The sequence below is a fragment of the Leopardus geoffroyi genome, chromosome D3, assembly GCF_018350155.1.
Source record: "Leopardus geoffroyi isolate Oge1 chromosome D3, O.geoffroyi_Oge1_pat1.0, whole genome shotgun sequence".
NCBI classification, from domain to species: domain Eukaryota; kingdom Metazoa; phylum Chordata; class Mammalia; order Carnivora; family Felidae; genus Leopardus; species Leopardus geoffroyi.
The window spans coordinates 75968526-75987655 of record NC_059339.1 but is presented as its reverse complement, the minus strand read 5'-3'; the positions used below and the strand labels follow the sequence as shown (position 1 = coordinate 75987655).

General features: G+C 38.7%; 1 long non-coding RNA gene across 3 annotated transcripts in view; it reads left to right on the top strand.

Moving 5' to 3' along the window:
- The window catches only part of LOC123587419, a 255013-nt gene that overhangs the window by 8380 nt on the left and 227503 nt on the right, over positions 1-19130 (top strand). For all 3 annotated transcript variants that reach the window (XR_006707291.1, XR_006707292.1, XR_006707293.1), the window contains exon 2: positions 15679-15792. This is a non-coding gene — a long non-coding RNA (uncharacterized LOC123587419). The remainder of the gene's footprint in view (positions 1-15678; positions 15793-19130) is intronic.

Here is a 19130-nt window from a genome sequence, read left to right as displayed (position 1 = left end):
GGACCGCGAGATCGTGACCTGGCTGAAGTCGGACACTTAACCGACTGCGCCACCCAGGCGCCCCTATAATGTTTTGAAACCAGGGAGTGTAACCCCGCCAGCTTTGTTGTTCTTGCTCAAAATTGCGTTGGTCATTCAGGGTCTTTTGTGGTTCTAAATGAATTTTAGGATTATTATTATCATTATTACTATTTTTGAGAGAGAGAGAACGAGAGAGAGAGAGAGAGAGCGCAAGCAGGAGGGGCAGAGAGAGAGGGAGACACAGAATCGAAGCAGGCTTCAGGCTCTGAGCTGTCAGCACAGAGCCCAATGTGGGGCTTGAACCCATGAACCATGCGATCATGACCTGAGTTGAAGTCGGATGCTTAACCTACTGAGTCACCCAGGTGCCCGTTTTCTATTTCAGTAAAAAATGCCATTGGGATTTTGATGAGAATTGTGTTGAATCTATAGATCACTTTGGTAAGTATGGGTATTTAAAACATGTCAGTTCTTTCATTGCATGAACATGGAATGTCCTTCTATTTATTTGTGACTTTTAAAATTTCTTTTGTCATTGTTTTATAATTTTCATTGTACAGTCTTTCAACTCTTCTGTTAAGCTTATTCCTAAGTATTTTACTTTTCTGATGCTATTGCAAATGGAATTTTTTCTTAATTTCCTTTTCAGATAGGTTGTCAGTGAACAGAAACATAACTAATTTTTGTATGTTGATTTTGTATTTTGTTACTTTACTGAATTTGCTTACTCTAACAGTTTTTGTTTTCTATGTACAAAATCATATCATCTGCAAGCAGAGATAGTTTTACTTCTTTCTTTCTAATTTATGTGGCTTTATTTCTTTTTCTTGCCTAATCGCTCTGGCAGGATGTCTGGTAATATGTTGAATAGGAGAAATGAGAGTGGGCATCCTTGCCTTGTTCTGGATCTCAGAGAGAAAGCTTTCAACTTTTCATTGCTGAGTATGAGCTTTTTATAAGTGGATTTTATTGTATTGAGGTAAGCTTCTTCTATACCTAATTTGTGGAGAGTTTTTATCGTGAAAGGGTATTAAATATTGCCGAATACTTTCTTTGCATCTATTGCAATGATTGTGTGGTTTTTAGCCTTCATTTTGTGAGTGTGGTGTATTACATTGATTGATTTGCATGTGTTGAACCATCCTTGAATCCCAGGGATAAATTCTACTTGGTCATGGTGTGTGATTCTTCTAATATGCTGTTATATTCAGTTTGCCAGTATTTTGTTGAGAATTTTTGCATCAATGTTTACCAGGAATATTGGCCTATAGTTTTCTTTTCTCGTGCTTTTTCTGGCTGTGGTATCAGTTTGAAGCTTTCCTCATAAAATGAATTTGGAAGTGTTTCTTCTAATTTTGGAAGACTTTAAGAAGGATTGGTATTAATTCTTTCTTTCTTTTTAACATTTTTTTTAACGTTTATTTATTTTTGAGACAGAGAGAGACAGAGCATGAACAGGGGGGAGGGTCAGAGAGAGAGGGAGACACAGGCTCCAGACTCTGAGCTGTCAGCACAGAGCCCGATGCGGGGCTTGAACTTGTGAACCATGAGATCATGACCTGAGCCGAAGTCAGACACTTAACCAACTGAGCCACCCATGCGCCCCAAATTCTTTAAATGTTTGGTAGGATTCACCCATTAAACCATCTAGTCCTGGGCTTTTCTCTGTTGGGAGGTTTTTGATTACTTTTTTTAATCTCTTCATTTGTTTTTGGTATGTTCGGATTTTCTATTTTTTCTTGATTCAGTTTTGGTAGGTTGTATGTGTCTAGGAATTTCTGTATTTCCTCTAGATTGTCCAGTTTGTTGGTGTATACTTGTTCATAATAGCCACTTATGAACTTTTTATTTCTGTGGGATCAGTTATAATGTCTCCTCTTTCATTTCTGATTTTGAGTCTTCTCTCTCCCTCTTTTTTAGTCTAGCTAAGATTTTGTTGATTTTGTTTTTATTTTCAAAATGCCAAATCATAGTTTCATCAATTAAAAAAACATTTTTCTATTCTCTGTCCCATTTATTTCTTCTCTAATATTTATTATTTCCTTCTTTCTGCTAATTTTGGGCTTAGTTTGTTCTTCTTTTTCTAGTTCCTTGAGTTGTAAATGTAGGTTTTTTATTTGAAATCTTGCTTCTTTTTCAGTATAGGTGTTTATTGCTATGAACTTCCCTTTTAGTACTGCTTTTGCTGCATCTTCTAAGTTTCGGTATGTTGTGTTTCATTTGTCTTGACATATTTTACAATTTCCTTTTTTATTTCTACCTAGCTCCAATAGTTATTTGAGTATGTTGTTTAATTTTCATGTGTTTGTGAATTTTCCTATTTTCTTTCTGTTGTTGACATCTGGTTTCAGTGCATTGTGATTGGAAAAGATACTTCAAATTTCCTCCATATTTTTAACTTTGTTAAGACTTATTTTGTGATCTGTCATGTGCTCTATCCTAGAGAATGTTCCATATGCACATGGAAATATTTTTTTTGGTGGTTACCATTTTATGTTAAAGCAATCTGTTTTAAGCTGGTAACAACTTCAGTCACATACAAACACCCTACACTTTACCCTCTGACACATTCACACTTTATGTCATTGTTATTAGATTTTGCTTCTTTCTATATTGTGTTGAATTGACAAATTTCTGTTGTTGTAATTATTCTTACTATATCTACCTTTTAATTCATATAACTAGGGTTAAAAATGATTTGCATGCCACCATTACAGTATTGGAATGTTCTCTTTGTCTATTTATATTTACCTTTAGCATTGAAATTTTTACTTTCATATGCTTTCATGTTGTTGTTTAACATATTTTTATTCAACTTGAAGAACTGTCTTTAGCGCTTCTTGTAAGCCACATCTAGTGGAGATGAACCCCCTTAGTTTTTGTTTATCTCCTACATTCTTAAAGGACAGTTTTCCTGGGTACAATATTCTTGGTTGGCAGTTCTTTTTTCTTTCTGTACCTTGAATATATCATCCCATTCTCTCCTGGTTTGCAAGGTTTCTGCTGAACAATCTGCCTTATGGGGTGGGGAGAGTTTCCCTTGTATGTGACAAGTTGCTTTTTTCTTGTGGCTCTCAAAATTTTCTTTTTTTTTTTTTTTTTGACTTTTGACAGTTTACAATATGTTGATTAGCAGTTTACAGTGTTTTTGTCTTTGGCTTCAACCTATTTGGGAACTTTTGGGCTTTATTTATCTGGAATCCTTTTCCTTCTGTAGATTTGGGAGGTTTTTAGTCATTACTTCTTTAAATAATTGTTCTGCCTCTTTCTCTATCTCTTTTGGGAATCCCATAATGCATATATTCATTCAGTGGTTTACTATAAGTACCATAGGCCTTCTTCACTCTTCTTTCCCTCCTCCCCTCCTCCTCCTCCTCCCCTCTCCTCCTCCTCCTCCTCCTCCTCCCCCTCCCCCTCCTCCTCCTTCTTCTTCTTCTTCTTCTTCTTCTTCTTCTTCTTCTTCTTCATCTTCTTGGGTTCCTCTTTTGAGATAATTTCAAATAACCAGTCTGTGAGTTCACTAATCTTTCTTCTGCTTGGTTGAATCTGTTGTTGAAGTTCTCTGTTGAATTTTTCAGTTCAGTCACTGTGTACTTCAGCTCCAGGACTTCTGTTTGGTTCTTTTTTATGGTTTCTGTCTCTTTTTTCAATTTCTTATTTTGTTCATATATTGTTTTCCTGATTTGTTTAGTTGTCTATCTCTATCTCCTTGTAACCCACTGAGCTTTTTAAGGATTATTATTTTGAATTTGTTAAGCAGTTCATGGACCTCTATTTCTTTAGGGTCAGTTACTGGTTTATTAGTTTCTTTTGATGGTTTCATGTTTACCTGATTCTTCATGATCCTTGTAGGCTTGGGTTGATGTCTGTGCATTTAAAGAAGGAGTAACCTCTTCCCATCTTTGCAGACTGGGTTTTGCAGGTAAAGACCTTCTCCTGACAGGACCATGGATGCATGGGACTCCCTCCATAATCATAGCCTAGAAGCACTGCAAGCAAGCCGTAGGGCTGTTTCTGAGTCTGTAGTTGGGTCTGTGGTTGGTGGACCTATTACTGGGGGTGTGGGCTGGAAAGGCTGGTGACAGGACCTCACACAAGAAGGGTTGGAGTTGAGTCCATGGAGGAATAGGGCTGCTTCCAGGTCTGCAGCTGGGTCTTGGTTGGTCTGCAACCAGTGAATAGTCCTGTCTTCTCAAAGTGACATCCCTCAGTTTTGTGCTCCACTGGGATGTCAACCTCCTATCTGGATTACAAAGCTCTCACAAAGGTACATTTTTGTCTATGGGTGGTTGCCAAGTAAGTGTTTCTGTGAGACGATGAATGCTGGGGATGTCCTATTCTGCCATTATGCTGACCTCCATTTTTTTTTAAGTCGTAGTACTCTTCTTGACCCTTGGAAACCACCAATTTATTCTTTATTTCTGTAGTTTTGTCATCTTAAGAATGTCTTGTAAGTAGAATCGTATGGTATACAACTTTTTGAGAATCGCTTTTCACTCAGCTTAATTCCTTGAAGGTATATGTAGATTGTATATCAATAATCTGTTCCTTTTTATTGTTGAATATTATTCCATGGTGTGGTTGTATCACAGTTCATTTAACTATGCAGCTGTTGAAGATTGTTTCCAGTTTTTGGCTATTTCATGAATAAAACTGCCATGAACTTTCATGTACAGGTTTTTGTGTAAAGATATGTCTTCACAATTCTGGGATAAATGTCCAGTTATGCAGTTGGTGGGTTATCTGGTAGTTGTATGTTTCACTTTTTGAGAAACTACAAAATTTTTTCCAGAGTGACTGTATAATTTTATCTTCTCACCAGTAATGTGTGAGTGATTTAGTTTCTCTACATCTTCACCAGCTTAGGTGTTGCCCATATTTATGTAATAATGTCTCATTGTAGTTTTAATTTGTATTTCTTTAGTGTATATTAATGTAGAACATCTTTTTGTGTACTTATTTGCCATTTGGACATATGCTTCAGTGAAATGTCTATTCATGTCTTTTGCCCATTTATTCACTGGATTATTTATTTTTCAGGTGTTGAGTTTGATAAGGTCTTTATAGATTTTGGATACTAACCCTTTATCTGATATATCGCTTGCAAATATCTTCTCCCAGTCTGTCAGTTGCCTTTACTTTTGCTGATTGTTTCCTTCACTGTGCAGAAGCTTTTTATTTTGATGAGGTCCCAGTAGTTCATGTTTGCTTTTGTTTCCCTTGCCTCTGGAGACGTGTTGAGTAAGAAATTGCTGCCGCTGAGGTCAAAGAGGTTTTTGCCTGCTTTCTCCTCTAGGATTTGATGGCTTCCTGTCTTACGTTTAGGTCTTTCAACCATGTTGAGTTTATTTTTGTGTATGGTGTAAGACAGTGGTCCTGGTTCATGCTTCTGCATGTTGCTGTCCAGTTTTCCTAGCACCATTTGCTGAAGAGACTGTCTGTATTCCATCGGATATTCTTTCCTGCTTTGTCAAAGATTAGTTGGCCATACATTTGTGGGTCCATTTCTGGATTCTCTATTCTGTTCTATTGATCTGAGTGTCTGTTTTTGTGCCAGTACCATACTGCCTTGATGATTACAGGTTTGTAATACAGTTTGAAGTCCAGGATTGTGATGCCTCCAGCTTTGGTTTTCTTTTTCAAGATTGCTTTGGCCATTCGGGGTCTTTTCTGGTTCCGTACAAATTTTAGGATTGTTTGTTCTGTGTGAAGAATGCTGGTGTTATTTTAATAGGGATTGCATTGAATATGTAGATTGCTTTGGGTAGTATTGACATTTTAACAATATTCTTCCTATCCAGGAGCATGGGCTATTTTTCTAGTTTTTTTTTTGTGTCTTCTTCAATTGCTTTCATAAGCTCTCTAGAGTTTTCAGTGTATAGGTTTTTCACCTCTTTGGTTAGATTTATTCCTAGGTATTTTATGTTTTTTGGTGCAATTGTAAATGACATCAATTCCTTGTTTTCTCTTTCTGTTGCTTCATCATTGGTGTATATGGAATACACATCATTGGTGTATATAGGAATGCAACCTATTTCTGTGCATTGATTTTATATACTGCAACTTTGCTGAATTCATGGATTGGTTCTAGCAGTTTTTTGGTGGAATCTTTTGGGTTTTCCATATAGAATATCATGTCATCTGTGAAGAGTGAAAGTTTGACCTCCTCCTGGCCGATTTGGATGCCTTTTATTCCTTTGTGTTGTCTGATTGCTGAGGCTAAGACTTCCAGTACTATGTTGAATAACAGTGGTGTGAGTCGACATCCCTGTCTTGTTCCTGACCTTAGGGAGAAAGCTCTCATTTTTTCCCCATTGAGGATGATATTAGCGGTGGGTCTTTCATATATGGCTTTTATGATCTTGAGGTATGAACCCTCTGTCCCTACTTTCTTGAGGCTTTTTATCAAGAAAGGATGCTGTATTTTGTCAAATGCTTTTTCTGCATCTTTTGAGAGGATCATGTGGTTCTTATCCTTTCTTTTATTGCTGTGGTGTATCACATTGATTATTTTGCGGCTGTTGAACCAGCCCTGCATCTCAGGTATAATTCCCACTTGGTTATGGTGAATAATTTTTTTAATGTACTGATGGATCTGGTTGGCTAGTATCATGTTGAGGATTTTGCATCCATTTTCATCAGGGAAATTGGTCTGTAGTTCTTTGTCTGGTTTTGGAATCAAGGTAATGCTGGCTTCCTAGAAAAAGTTTGGAAGTTTTCCTTCCATTTCTAATTTTTGGAGCAGCTTCAAGAGAATAGGTGTTAACTCTTCTTTAAATGTTTGGTAGATTTCCCCTGGAAAGCCATCTGGCCCTGGACTCTTGTTTTTTGGGGGATATTTTTGGTTACTAATTTGATTTCTTTACTGGTTATGGATCTATTCAAATTTTCTATTTCTTCCTGTTTCAGTTTTGGTAGTGTATATGTTTCTAGGAATTTGTCCATTTCTTCCATATTGCTCATTTTATTGGCATATAATTGCTTGTAATGTTCTCTTATTAATGTTTGTGTTTCTGCTTTGTTGGTTGTGATCTCTCCTCTTTCATTCTTGATTTTATTTACTTGGGTCCTTTCCTTTTTCTTTTTGATCAAACTGGCTAGGGGTTTATCAATTTTGTTAATTCTTTCAAAGAACCAGCTTCTGGTTTCATTGATCCATTCTACTGTTTTTTGTTTGTTTGTTTTTTGTTTTGTTTGTTTCAATAGCATTGGTTTCTGCTCAGTCTTTATTATTTCCTGTCTTTCTGCTGGTTTTGGGTTTTATTTGCTCTTCTTTTTCCAACTCTTTAAGGTGTAAGGTTAGGTTGTGTATGTGAGACCTTTCTTCCTTCTTTAGAAAGGCCTGCATTGCTATATACTTCCCTCTTATGACCGCCTTTGCTGTGTCCCAGAGGTTTTGGGCTGTGGTGTTATCATTTTCATTTGCTTCCATGTACTTTTTAATTTCCTCTTTAACTTCTTGGTTAGCCAATTCATTTTTTTGTAGGATGGTCTTCAGTTTCCAAGTATTTGTTATCTTTCCACATTTTTTCTTGTGGTTGATTTTGAGTTTCATAGTGTTGTGGTCTGAAGATATGCACGGTATGATCTTGATATTTTTGTACTTGTTGAGAGATGATTTGTGTCCCAGTATGTGATCTATTCTGGAGAATGTTCCATGTGCACTGGAGAAGAATGTGTATTCTGCTGCTTTAGGATGAAATGTTCTGAATATATCTGTTAAGTCCATCCAGTCCAGTGTGTCATTCAAAACCATTGTTTCCTTATTGATTTTCTGTTTAGATGATCTGTCTGTTGCTGTAAGTGGGGATGTTGAAGTCCCCTGCTATTATGGTATTGTTATCAGTGAGTTTCTTTGTATTTGTGATTAATTGATTTATGTATTTGGGTGTTCCACATTTGGAGCATAAATGTTTACAATTGCTAGATCTTCTTGGCAGATAGACCCCTTAATTATTCATTTCTTGTTACAGTCTTTATTTTAAAGTCTAGATTGTCTGAAATACGTATGGCTACTTTGGCTTTCTTCTGGCGACCATTAGCATGATAGATGATTCTCCATCCCCTTACTTTCAATCTGAAGGTGTCTTTAGGTTTAAAGTGGGTCTCTTGTAAATAGCATATAGATAGATCTTGTTTTCTTATCCATTATGTTACCCTATATCTTTTGATTAGAGCATTTAGTCCATTGACATTTAGAATGAGTATTGAAAGATATGAATTTATTGCCATTACGTTGCCTGTAGAGTTGGGGTTTCTGGTGGTGTTCTCTGGTCCTTTCTAGTCTTTGTTGCTTTTGTCTTTTTGGGTTTTTGTTTGTTTGTTTGTTTGTTGGGGTTTTTCCCGTCTTTCCTCCCCTCAGAGAGTGCCCCTTAAAATTTCTTGCAGGGTTGGTTTAGTGGTCACCAGCTCCTTTAATTTTTGTTTGTCTGGGAAACTTTTTATCTCTTCTTTTATTTTGAATGACAGCCTTGCTGGATAAAGATTTCTTGGCTGCATATTTTTCTGATTCAGCACATTGAATACATCCTGCCACTCCTTTCTGGCCTGCCAAGTTTCTGTGGATAAGTCTGCTGTGAACCTGATCTGTCTTTCCTTGTAGGTTAAGGACTTTTTTTTTTCCCTATGCTGCTTTCATGATTCTTTCCTTGCCTGAGTATTTTGTGAATTTGACTATGATACACCTTGTTGATGGTCGGTTTTTGTTGAATCTAATGGGAGTCCTCTGTGCTTCCTAGATTTTGGTGTCTGTGTCTTTCCCCAGGTCAGGAACGTTTTCTGCTGTGATTTGCTCACATAACCCTTCTACTCCATTTTCTCTTTCTTCATCTTCTGGGACCCCTGTGATTCTGATGTTGTTCCTTTTAATGAGTCACTGAGTTCTCTAATTCTTAAATTGTGCTCTTTTGCCTTAGTTTCTCTCTTTTTTTCTGCTTCATTGTTCTCCATAAGTTTGTCCTCTATATCGCTGTTATGCTGCTATGCTTTATCCATCCTTGCCGCTGTGGCATCCATTTGAGATTGCAGCTCAGTTATAGCATTTTTTTTATTTCATCCTGACTAGCTTTTACTTCTTTTATCTCTGCAGAAAGGGATTCTAATCTATTTTCAACCCCAGCTAGTATTCTTATCATGATTCTAAATTCTTTTTCAGACATCTTGTTTGTATCTGTGTTGATTAAGTCCCTGGATGTCATTTCTTCCTGTTCTTTCTTTTGGGGTGAATTCCTTCATTTTGTCATTTTGAAGGAAGGAAAGGAATTAATAAGGTAAAAAAATTAAATTTAAAAAATTAAAACAACACAAAAAAATCAAATAAAGGATGCTAGATCCTAGGTGTATTTTGGTCTGGTTGTTGAAAGGAGATTGATAGATTAGAGAAAAAAAGGGAAAGATAAGAAAGGGAAAAAAAAGAAAGAAAAAAGAAAAGAAAGAAAGATAAGAAAAGAACAACAAGGAAAACGTTTGCAAATTTGAAAAAATGAGTACAATGAACTAGAATAAAATGAAATGTCGGAAGTAAAATAGAATTTGAAAAATTTACAAATAAGTAAAAGATGTAGTAGAAAAAAATAAAGAAAAATATTTCTAATAAAAATGGAAAATAATTTTTTTCTCTTTCTGTATTCAAGAATAAGAAAAGAAAAGAAAAAGAAAAAACAATTGAATAGATGGACCAGCGGACCAACTGAAATATGATTGAAATTACATTGGTTTCCCCTGGAAGTCAAACTATGAAGCATTTTATAGTTCGTAAACTAAGCAGGCGGAGAGACTTGTGTTCCTCCTCAAGAGCGCGGTTGGTCCAGTTGGGCAGGGTTTAGTGTAACAGCTCCGGTCTCTACTAGATGGCGCTGCTTACCTTACTGAGGTGGGTTGTTGGGGTGTGTATGCGCATGTGCAGGAGGGGTGAAAATGGTATCACCCAGCTACCCAGTCTCTAGTATCGGGACTCTGTCCTCCCTGATCATCAGTCATGCAGCTGTCCTTTGTCTCTGGCTTCTGTCTGCTCCGTGCTTTTACACTGTCCGTGACCAAGCCGTCAGAATGCCAGGCAGCACCTCCCTCATGAGTTTTATCTCAGATTCGGCTGTGTTTCCCAACCCCTCACTTCTGAGGGACCGTGGCTTTGACCCATCCTGACTCTCTGTGGGAGAGTCTCACTGAGCAATGGCCAGGTACCGCCCACCCCCAGGAATGTTCATGGGACCGTGATGCTGCTGATGCCCAGAGACTGCAGCTGGGTGCCAGCCCGCCCCAGAAAAAGTTCACACGATTGTGTAGCTGCAGCATTTCAGGGATTATGGTAAATCACAACACACATCTGGCACCAGGCTTCCCCCTTAACGTCCTTGTTCCAGCACCAGTGAATGTGGTTGTTCTCCAGGGCCCACTGGGACCTTTGCCTCTGGGGTTTCTGCACAGTCTCCACCAAATGTCCTCCCAGCAGGGGAACTGACTCTCCTGTGTGGCCCGAGTACCGCTTGGACCTTGCTTTCTGCTCCTGGGGTTTGCCCTTCCCACAAAGTACTGCCAGGTATGGAGCTGCAGAGTTTCAGACTCTGTGCTCCCCCTGTTTATAGAGTCTTGATGGAATTTAAACTCTCTCCTTTCTCCTTTCTCCCTTTTTTGTTGAGTCCCTTGCGTACTCTTCCTTTTCTCTCCAGCTGCTTTTAGGCAGGGGGTGGGGGGATGCTTTCCCGTACTCTCCCCCCGTCTCCGTCCTCTCTCAGTCATCTCTCTGCAAGCAAAAGCAGCTCCCTGCCCTCTGAGGCTTCTCTCTCCTGCAGTTCACTTCTCTGTTCCATGTACCTGCTGAGGTCTGTGGTTCAGGTTATGCAGATTGTTGTGTTAATCCTCAAATCAGTTTTCTAGGTGTGCAAGATGGTTTGGTGTTGATCTGGCTGCATTTCAGGAATGAGAGACACACAAAAAACTTTCATGCTGTTCTGCCATCTTGGCTCCTCCCCTGTCTTTTGCCCATTTTCTAATTGGATCGTTTGTTTTATTATTGAGTTTTGAGAGTTCTTTTTATATTCTAGATATTAGTTCTTTACCAGACAGGTTGCTTGTGAATATTTTCTCTCAGTCTGTAGCTTGTCTTTTCACTTTCTTAAATAGGAACTTTCACAGAGTAAACACTAATTTTTATGAAACCAGTGTATTAATTTTTCCTTTTATGGACCATACTTTTGGTCTCAAGGCTAATAACACCTTGCTTAGCCCTACATCTATTTTCTCACATTAAAAAAAATTATACTTTTATATTTAAGATTTAAGTTCATGACTCATTTTGAGTTAATTTTTGTATAAAGTGTGATTTTTTTTTAATTTTAATTTTTAAATTTTTTTTTCAACGTTTTTTTATTTATTTTTGGGACAGAGAGAGAGACAGAGCATGAACGGGGGAGGGGCAGAGAGAGAGGGAGACACAGAATCGGAAACAGGCTCCAGGCTCTGAGCCATCAGCCCAGAGCCTGACGCGGGGCTCGAACTCACGGACCGCGAGATCGTGACCTGGCTGAAGTCGGACGCCTAACCGACTGCGTCACCCAGGCGCCCCTTAATTTTAATTTTTAAAAGTTTATTTACTTTGAAAGAGAGAGAGAGAAGAGAGAGAAAGAGTGGGAGCACAGGGGAGGGGCAGAGAGAGAGACGAAGAGAGAGAATCCCAAGCAGGCTCTGCACTGTCAATGCAGACCCCAATGGGGGGCTCGAACCCATCAACCATGAGATCATGACCTGAGCTGAAATCTAGAGTCCAATGCTTAACTGACTGAGCCACCCAGGCACCCCTATAAAGTGTGAATTTTAGAACAAAGTTCTTTTTCTTTTTCTTTTTTGCCTGTGAATGTTCAATTTCTTCAGCTCCATTCATTGAAAATGCTATCTTTCTTCCTTTGAATTATGTTTGTACCTTTGTCAAAAATCAGTTGGGTGTAAATATGTGAGTCTACTTTAGAGTTCATTCTTCTATCCCATTGATTTATGTGTCTGTCTTTCCACTAATATCACATCGTCTTGATTACTATAGTTATATAGTAAGCCTTGAAATCAAGTAGACTAAATTTTTCCCTTTTGTCTTACTTTAACAAATGTTAAGCTATTTTAGTTCTTTTGCTTTTTCATATACATTTTAGGATAATCTTGTCTGTATCTACAAAAATCTTGCCGAAATTTTGCTAGGAATTGTATTAAACTTATGTATAAACTCAGGAGTAATTAAAAAAATAAATTCAGGAATAATTGACATCTTTACTACATTGAGTCTTCTAATCCATGAACATAGTATGTCATTCAATTTATATTTTATTTCTTTCATCTTGATGTGTAGTTTTCTACATACAAGTTCTATTCACATTTTGTTATATTTTACCTAAGAGTTTCATTTTGGTGGGTGATTGTAAATTATGTTGTATTTTTAGTTTTGGTATCCATGTGTTCATTGTTGTTTATAGGCATATGGTTATTTTATGTGTTTATCTTGTCTCCTGAAACCTTGTTGAGCTTACTTATTAGTTCTTTTCTTTAAAGGGGGGAGAGTTCTTAGGATTTTCTATGTAGACATTCATTGTCATCTGCAAATAAGGAAAATTTCATGTCTTCCTTTATGATGTATAGAAGTTTCATTTCTTTTCTTGCTTTATGGCACTGGCTAGAACTTCTAGTACTGTGTCAAACAAGAATGGTGAGAGGGGCGCCTGGGTGGCGCAGTCGGTTAAGCGTCCGACTTCAGCCAGGTCACGATCTCGCGGTCCGTGAGTTCGAGCCCCGCGTCAGGCTATGGGCTGATGGCTCAGAGCCTGGAGCCTGTTTCCGATTCTGTGTCTCCCTCTCTCTCTGCCCCTCCCCCGTTCATGCTTTGTCTCTCTCTGTCCCAAAAATAAATTAAAAAAAAAAAAAAGTTGAAAAAAAAGAATGGTGAGAATGGAAATCCTGGCTTTGTCCATTTAGAGGGACACATTTAGCCTTTCATTATTTAGTATAACATTACATGTAGATGCTCTTTATCAAGTTGAGGAAGTTCCCCTATATTCTTGTTTTTATAAGAGTTTTATCGTGAATGGGTGTTGAATTTTGTCAGATAATTTTCATGTATCGATTGATGTGATCATGTAATTTTTCTTCTTTTGTTTGTTAATATGGTGGATTACATTGATTTTCTAATATTGAACTTGGCTTGCATCTCTGGAAAAACATCGCATGGTCATTGTGATGCTTAGTTATATGTGTCAATATGTGTCAACTTTACTGGACTAAGGGATGCCTAGATAGTTGACAAAACTTCATTTCCGGATGTGTCTGTGAGAGTGTTTCTAGAAGAGATCAGAATTTGAATTGGTGAAGTGAATAAAGTAGATAGTCCCCCTCAATATGTGTAAGCATCACCCAATCCATTAAGGGCCCAAATAGAAAAAAGAAGGCAGAGAAATGGTAAATACTTGTTTAAAATAAAACAAAGAAAGTGGGAAAAAGAAACATAGAACAGGTGGAACAAATAGTAAACAGATAATAAGATGGATGATACAAATAACATCAGTAATCGCTTAGATGTAAATGGAATTAATGCTTTAGCTAAAAGACAGCCATTATGAGACTGGATAAAAACATAACCCTATTAAATGCTACTCATAGATATACCCTGAACATAAAGATAGGAAGATTGAAAGAAAAAGAATGGGGAATATATAAGTAATATTCAACAAACTAGAATTTAGGGAAGAAATATTTTAATTTAGATAAGTAAGATTTTGTGAAGACAAAAGGGCCAATTTGGTAGAAACACAAAAGAATATAGGGAAACTGCAACACGTCTCTGTTGATAACTGATAGTATAGACAGATAAAAAAAATCAGAAAGCCTATGGAAGACCTAAACAATGTGATAAACTCAACTTAATAGACATATATAGAACCCAGCATTCAATAATAAGAATTCATGTTATTTTCTTTTTTTTTTTTTTTTTTTTTTTTTTTTAAAGCTTTAATTAATTTTTTTCAACGTTTATTTATTTTTGGGACAGAGAGAGACAGAGCATGAACGGGGGAGGGGCAGAGAGAGAGGGAGACACAGAATCGGAAACAGGCTCCAGGCTCTGAGCCATCAGCCCAGAGCCCGACGCGGGGCTCGAACTCCCGGACCAGGAGATCGTGACCTGGCTGAAGTCGGACGCTTAACCGACTGCGCCACCCAGGCGCCCCTCATGTTATTTTCAAGTACACATAGAACATTTATCAAAATTAACTGTATGCTGGGACTTAAATCAGATCTCAACAGATATCAAAATTTTATTCATTCAGAGTAACTTCTCTGACCACAGAGGATCTAAGCCTGAAATCAATTATAAAGATAACTAGAGGGGTGCCTGGGTGGCTCAGTTGGTTAAGCATCTGACTCTGACTTCGGCTCAGGTCATGATCTCATGTTTTCATGAGTTTGAGCCCCACTTCGGGCTCTGTGCTGACAGTGTGGAGCCTGCTTGGGATTCTCCCTCTCCCTCTCTCTCTGTTGCTCCCCCATTTGCATGCTCTCTCTCTCTCTCTCTCAAAAATAAACATTAAAAAATATAACTAGAAAATTCTTCAAAGTTTTGGAATTAGGCAGTGTGCTTTTAAATTACCTTGGATCAAAGAACACAAAAATATTTTGAATCAAATGTTAATGGAAATATGACTTAGCAAAACTTGGCAGATGCAACTAAAATTATGCTTAGAGATAAATTTATATCATTAAATGCAAATCTCAGAGAAGAAAGACTGAAAATGAGTGATGTAAACATCATCTTAAGATAGTAGAAACATAATAGAAAATTATTATGATCAAATAACGGGGAAGGATTCAAGTAATAAAAGAAGAAACCAACAAAATAGGATTCAGATTGGGCCTTCTAGGACATTTGCTATACCTAAATATACCTATTTGGGGGCAAGTTTACCTTTATATTTTCAAAAAGAAAAACAAGAGGTCAAGTTAGAGCACTTTGGCTTGATATAGTAGACAGACTCTGGCTTAGACATTAGCATGCCTGGGTTCTAGTCAAACCTTTGCCATGATTGAACCACATGACTTCTTCATGCCTCACTTTTATCTTTTTTGTCAAATAGGCCTATAATACCCAACTTATTTCATAAGGTTTTATATCTTGTTGTATTGGAATAAATCAGAAAACGAGGTGGAGACTTGAGCCTAGAATCCTGGGTTGTAGCCCTGCCTCTTTTACTGACTTTCTGATGTTAAGTCACTTACTCTAAGTGTTTCTTTTTATCTATAAAATAGGGGTTGTACTCCTTTCTAGTTTTCTGCATTAGGAAGTAAGATAAAACTGTGTCAGTTTCACAAGTGAGGTATGTAAGATACAGAGAGGCTAAGTCACTTGTCCGAGGCCACATAGTTTATTGGTAGAGAGAGGACTAGAAATAGGTCTCCTGCTTTCTGAGCATTTGTCTCGCACTCTCTCTCTCTCCTCTTTGATCTATTCATTACTTTAATCAACATATAAGCATTTTTTAATTAATGCAGAACACGCTTGACAGAAAAGTGACAGTCTACACGGTATGATCTGAAGGACTGATGGTTTCTGAACTTTTTGCTGAAAAATGGCCCTTTCCTTAGCTTGCAGTGGCATTTGAAATTTTCATTTCTTTTCATTTCTTTAAGTGCAACCACTGAAGACCTCGTGAAGAAAGCAGTATGCTGGAAAGACACATAAAATCCACCATCGAGACTTCAGCACTAAAGCTCCCATTGTATTGTTCCAGTACAGAGCAGCAGGTAAGAAAATGGAACACAGCAAGGATGCTTTCAGGTACTCTACCAAAGCCGATGTGACACATGGCTGCTGTGGTGGGAATCAGCGTCTTAACTTAGGTATGAGTGAGTCTTACAGTGTGATGTCAATGTAGATCATTAATGTGAAGAAATATTTTACGATAGAAATCGGGGCACCTGGGTGGCTCAGTCTGTTGAGTGACTTTGGCTCAGGTCGTGATCTCATAACTTGTGAATTTGAGCGCCGTCTTGGGCTCTGGGCGGATAGCTCAGAGCCTGGAGCCTAATTCAGATTCTGTGTCTCCCTCTCTGCCTTTTCTTGCTCATGCTCTGCCTCTCTTTCCTCTCTCTCATTCTCTCTCAAAAATAAACATTAAAAAATTATAATAGAAATGAATTTAAAAATTTTTGCAGTATGTTATTTTCATGTCTTGTTCAAATAATGCAACTCAGTGTCCTTGGTAGTTATTACAACTATTTACATGATAGCAGGTGGTGACTTATGCCTGGCTCTTAGTCCCGCGGAGAGGAACCAGTGGTGAACAGTTCCTGGGGTGGCCTCTGGAGCAGTTATTTGCATGCGGGGAATTCCAAGTTTCACAAAGGAGGCTGGGTTCTGGAAATTAATGCATACTCAGAAGGCCTCACTGGGGAGTGAGATCTGAGATGGATCTGGAAAAGAAAGCTGTTTGGCTGACTGATGCACTGGGGGTACTAACATAGATTAAGAGAAGGAGATGAAGGAAAAAAGTTAGTTTCAGTTACAGGAAAGGAATACAGGATCTGGGGCCAGTTAAAGAGGAGATTAGGGGCACCTGGGTGGCTCAGTCGGTTAAGCGTCCAACTTCAGCTCAGGTCATGATCTGTGGTTCGCGGGTTTGAACCCCCCCATCAGGTTCTGTGCTGACAGCTCGGAGCCTGGAGCCTGCTTCAGGTTCTGGGTCTCCTCTCTCTGCCCCTCTCTCACTCGTGCTCCATCTCTCTGTCTCTGTCTCTGTCTCTCTCAAAAAAATAAACATTAAAAAAAATTTTTTTTAAACAGACAGGAGGTTAAATGGGATGGATTGGATTGATGGAGTTTTTCCTACTCATTCTGATCTGGCATTTGTTTGAGTGTTCTGTGACTTTTAGTCATTGTGTTTCCTCATAATATATATGCCAACACTGAAGTGGTTCATGACCCCGGGGGCCAAATTCATAGAATCACTTTAAGAAGACAGATAGACAGGTTTCTAACCATGAAGCTATTTGGCAACATTCAGGTCCCACTTAAGAATATTACCCGGATTTAAGATAATCCTCAGAGGATTTTGGTTCCATTAAAAATTTTGAGCACAGGATAGATGTCATCCTTGATTCCTTATTTAATAAAAATAAAGATAAATTGGTGCACACACACCAGCGCCCTGAAATCAGAGATGATTAGAAATAACTTGATTGGAAATACATTCAGACAGATAGAAATGCATTTCAAATCATTGGGTGGCGTTTCAGGTGGTTTGGGGAAATGTAGTTTCCCCTCGTCTTTTACAGTCTGATACAAACAAAACAAAACAAAACCCTCCCTTAAACAGAGTCTTTCCGAAGCTTTTGTGCTTGCAGTGTTCACAGGGTGCCAAGGCACGGTTTTGCTCGCTGGTTATGGTCTTGCAGGTCAGGGGAAGGATGCTAAGTACCAGTTGACAAACACTGTGCCAGTTGTTCTGAAGTTAAAGGAAGGAGAAGGACCCTGTTTTAGTTAAGGAAATGAGGCTAAACCTCCGAGAAGAGGTAAAATAGTACCTATTAGATATATTAGGTTGTAATCAAACTGCCGGCATTTTTGCAGCGTGTTACAGTTTCAGAATAGTTTTGCAAAGCACCTCTCTCTTCGTTTGATACCAGGTGTATAGGAAGTGTGTACTGTGTTCCAGACATCATAAAATATTAGAGTAAATGACTTCCATAGGTTATTTGAGACCTTATCGACTGAGTCTTCTTAACCCTTTCTCATGTGAACTTTCTGACATTAAACGTTTTTATTTATTTATTAAAAAAGTTTTTTTAAGCACTTATTTATTTTTGAGAGACAGAGCAAGACAGAGCATGAATGTGGGAGGGACAGAGAGAGGGGGTACACAGAATCCAAAGCAGGCTCCAGGCTCCGAGCTGTCAGCACAGAGCCTGATGCAGGGCTTGAACTCACAGACAATGAGATCGTGACCTGAGCCAAAGTCTAACGCCTAACCGACTGAGCCACCCAGGAGCCCCTGACATTAAACGTTTTTAATGTACTATCTTTTAACCCATTCTATTTTGATCTCTGTTTATATATGCAGTCGAACATTTTGTGTTGGAAGAAGCAGGATAATTTGCAACAGTTTTTTTTTAATTTTTAAATTTTATTTATTTTGTGAGAGAGAGAGAGAGAGCAGGGGAGGGGCAGGGAGAGAGAACCCCAAGTAGGCTCAGCACCATTAGCAGGGAACCCAACGTGGGGCTCGAACCCACAAACCATGAGATCATGACCCGAGCAGGAACCAAGAGTTAGGCGTTTAACTGACTGAGCCACCCAGGTGTCCCTCAACAGTTTTTTAAAATAGCTTGTGTAGACTCATAGATTCAGAACGAGACATGGAGGAACACTTACCCAGATTTTGAGAAGGCAGGTTGATTTGATTAGATGCACTTATTTAAGGAGATAGAGCCGAGATAGGAAACTTCTCCTGCTGAGCATCCCTGTGCAGTCTGCTTAGCCCATGTGGTGATGTGTATAGGCACGGCTATCCTAGACTGAGCACTTGTAGATAAACTCTGAGCCAGGGTTTCACGCAGAAGGTGTATTGCAAATAAACATCTATATGGTTTGGGGAAGACAGGATTGGGCTCCGGGAGGCACTGACTTATAGTTCTGTGGCAACGGGGGTCTCATCTGATTCTACAGGGAGCTCTGGAGCTGGGGTGGCCTTTCAGAGTTGTCCCATATTGAGGCATTGGGACCGGACCTTTGTATCCCTTCATGAGCCAGTCATTGGCCATAGCTAGTCCCCCAGCGGGGACCATCATCCTGGTTGAGGCACATCCCTGCAGCTGAGGGCAATTCCCAGTGAAGAACTCATCTGTGAGTCGCCAGCAGGATCCTTAGCAGCCGGGACATGAGTGTATCGGTCCTGAAGAGGGGCACTGGCTGGAGAACCTTCGAGTGCCCTACGGTCCATTCCCTGTGCTGCTCAAATCTACTTCTTTTCTATAAATAAACTCACCCGATCTGGGAGCATCTATTGCGTTTTGGTTGGTCGTGTTCCCTTGGAGCTTGAAAATGAAGGTTTATTAGGAAATACTACAGCTCTTGCTTCTACAGT